General features: G+C 41.2%; 1 non-coding gene across 1 annotated transcript; it reads right to left on the reverse strand.

The window, feature by feature from the left end:
- Positions 1–2096: 2096 nt before the first annotated feature.
- LOC141675760 (small nucleolar RNA R71) lies at positions 2097–2203 on the reverse strand. Its single transcript, XR_012556395.1, has one exon. It is a non-coding gene; the product is annotated as a small nucleolar RNA R71 (small nucleolar RNA).
- Between the last annotated feature and the right edge of the window lie 1125 nt (positions 2204–3328).

A 3328-nucleotide genomic window follows, 5' to 3' on the forward strand; every position in this document is an offset into this window, starting at 1 on the left:
CGTCTTAAAATGGCTTAAATTGGTGTCTTGAAATCAAGTATTTTGTGTATTTGATGCGTTTTTCAAGTGTTTATGCATTTCAGGATATTAGTTGCATTTCGGAGGAGGAATCATCAAGAATAAGCCTTGGCATGTGTTCACCATTGCGAAAGGAAAAGAACGGGCAGATTACGGCGAAGAAACGGAGCAAACCTGGAATTTTTCCAGAAGGGTCCTGCGCGCCCGCGCAGCAATGCTGAGCGGCCGCGCAGCAGCCTTGCGCGCCCGCGCAGAAATGCTGAGCGGCCGCGCAGGGTCGGGGAAAAGCTGAATTATTTTAGACTTCTACTTCTGTTTGGCTTCCAACTTCTATGTAATCTGAGTTTTATGGGACTATTATATAAGTAGATTTGAGACGTTTTCATAGAGAATATGAAGGAGATTATGTTTTAGATTGTGTTTTGCGCAAGAAGCGAAGGAGATAAGGAAGAAGACCGATTTAGCACACTGCAGCGAAGAGGAAGCATATTTTCTTGTGATTCTTGTTTCGTTGTAACGTTGGATGCTAGTTTTCTTGCTTTGACTTATTTACTCTTGTGACGTACTCTGTTTTAATATAATTAGTTTAGTTATTATTTTCTTGTGTTATTTATCATGATTTCATATGAACCCATGATGGCGATAAGTTCTATTATGGGCTAATCGTGATCATGGGGTTTCAACGGATTTATTATGGAATTCTTTAGTTAATTGTTTAATACTTTAGTGTGTGATGATTGCATGATATCTAGTATTGGTTGTGCGTATTCGTCTTATGTGCGTCGCGAACATATAAGATAGGGTGTTAATCTCTTGTGAAGCGACAGTAGATCTCGAGATTTAGAACTTGCCATGCTAGCATAGGTTCATGTACGTTGTGCATGATTAGTGGGTAACTCTAACAGTTTTATTTGCCCTATGTAATCAAAAGGAATAACTTGTGCTTAAATCGTTGTGTTGTCAATTTCTGTAGACATATAGAAACTCAACATAATTGATGACTATTCAACTTCTATCTTAATTGTGGATGTTTGGTAGAATGGTATTAGTACAATGAAAGTTGGCTTTTATCAGTTTCGTGTTATTCGATTAATATCATCAATGTCACATGCTAAAGGTAATAACAATGGCTATAAAAGGAAGTAATAATGAAGTTGTGATCTCATGAGTGTTTTATTATTGATAAATTGAAGTGTTAGTTAAGTGGTTAATTAAGTAGTTAATTATAGTTAATATTTAATCAACAATTTTAAGTGTTATCTTAACATTGAGAAGTAATCATACATTGGTGAGTGAGTTTAATTAGACAATAACTTAGTCTGAGTCTCTGAGGGAACGAACTAGAAAGTATTCTATATTACTTGCGAACGCGTATACTTGCGTGAATATTAGTGCATGATTTCGCCCTAACAAGTTTTTGGCGCCGCTGCCGGGGACTCGGCGTATTTGTTTAGTTTATGTACTTACCATCATTGGTCATTAGGACTCAGTGATTAGGACGTAGTAGTTAATTACTCTTTTCGGTTGTGTTTCAGGTACTTTAGCAAGCGTTTATGCAAACTCGTTCTCGTGCTCGCAAGAGGACCTTAGATACAGCTGAGGAGAAAGACGAAGTTCTTGATACTCCGGAGAAGTTAGATTTTGAGGATTCGGATTCAGGAACTGAGCAGAAAGAACCAGTAAACATGGGAGATCGTATTGTTCAAGCTGATCCAGCTCTTATGGATTTCTCTCGACCTAAAATTGATGACATTCAGTCAAGCATCCTTCATCCGGCTATTCAAGCTAACACCTTTGAAATCAAGCCGGGCACTATTCAGATGGTGCAGAATTCTGTTTCTTTTGGAGGAGCGGCAACTGAAGACCCCAACATGCACATAAGGAATTTTGTCGAGATCTGCAGCACTTTTAAGTATAATGGCGTGGCTGATGAGGCTATCAAGTTGAGGCTTTTCCCATTCTCACTGAGGGATAAGGCTAAAGACTGGTTACATTCTGAACCAGCTGGGTCCATCACTACGTGGCAAGATCTTGCGCAAAAGTTTCTGGTGAAGTTTTATCCAATGGCAAAGACTGCTGCTATGAGGAGTTCTCTTACTCAGTTTGCGCAGCAACCTACAGAATCTATGTGCGAGGCTTGGGAACGCTACAAGGAAATGTTGAGAAAATGTCCACATCATGGAATGCCGGATTGGATGGTAATCACTGGTTTTTATAATGGTTTGGGGGCCCAATCTCGGCCCATGCTCGATGCAGCAGCTGGAGGCGCCTTATGGGCTAAAAGCTATATTGAGGCGTATAATCTTATCGAGACGATGGCTGCAAATGAGCATCAAAACCCAACTCAGAGGATGACGTCAGGCAAGGTCGCAGGTATTCTGGAAGTTGATGCAGCCACCGCTATTGCAGCCCAGCTCCAAGCGCTATCAATGAAGGTTGATTCTTTGGCTACGTATGGAGTTAATCAAATAGCTATGGTTTGTGAGCTTTGTGCAGGTTCTCATGCTACGGATCAGTGTTCTCTTGTCAACGAATCTGTTCAATATGTGAATAATTATCAGCGACAACAGCAGCCTGTGCCAGCGACCTATCATCCTAATAACAGAAATCATCCAAATTTCAGCTGGGGGAATAATCAGAATGCTATTCAGCCAACATATCAGCAAGGAGTAAGTAAACAGTTTAACCCACCTGGATTCCAGCAACCACAGCAGTATGCTACAAGGCAATCATATCCTCAACAGGGAAGTGCAGCTGCACCTACTAGTGCTGATTTTGAGGAACTTAAGCTGTTGTGCAAGAGTCAGGCGGTTTCTATCAAGACCTTGGAAAATCAAATCGGTCAATTAGCCAATGCAGTGCTCAATCGTCAACCTGGCACTCTTCCTAGTGACACGGAAGTACCAGGCAGGAAGGAAGCTAAAGAGCAAGTCAAGGCTATTACCTTAAGGTCTGGAAAAGTAGCTGATGCTGAAAAGGCAAAAGAAGTCGAAGCTGAAGTTAGAGATGAAGAATCTAAGCAAAAGGAGAAAGTGGCGGAACCAAAGAAGACTACTGTTGAACACACTCTGCCTGAGGCTAATACAGGGGAGAAACAGCTCTATCCTCCACCACCTTTTCCTAAGAGATTGCAGCAACAAAAGCTGGATAGACAGTTCGGGAAGTTTCTGGAGGTGTTCAAGAAACTTCACATCAATATACCTTTCGCCGAGGCTCTGGAACAAATGCCTAGTTATGCGAAGTTTATGAAGACTATTCTTTCAAGGAAGGTGAAACTGGATGACCTTGAAACCGTTGCTCTCACGGATGA

The sequence above is a fragment of the Apium graveolens genome, chromosome 7 (genome assembly GCF_009905375.1).
Source record: "Apium graveolens cultivar Ventura chromosome 7, ASM990537v1, whole genome shotgun sequence".
NCBI lineage: Eukaryota > Viridiplantae > Streptophyta > Magnoliopsida > Apiales > Apiaceae > Apium > Apium graveolens.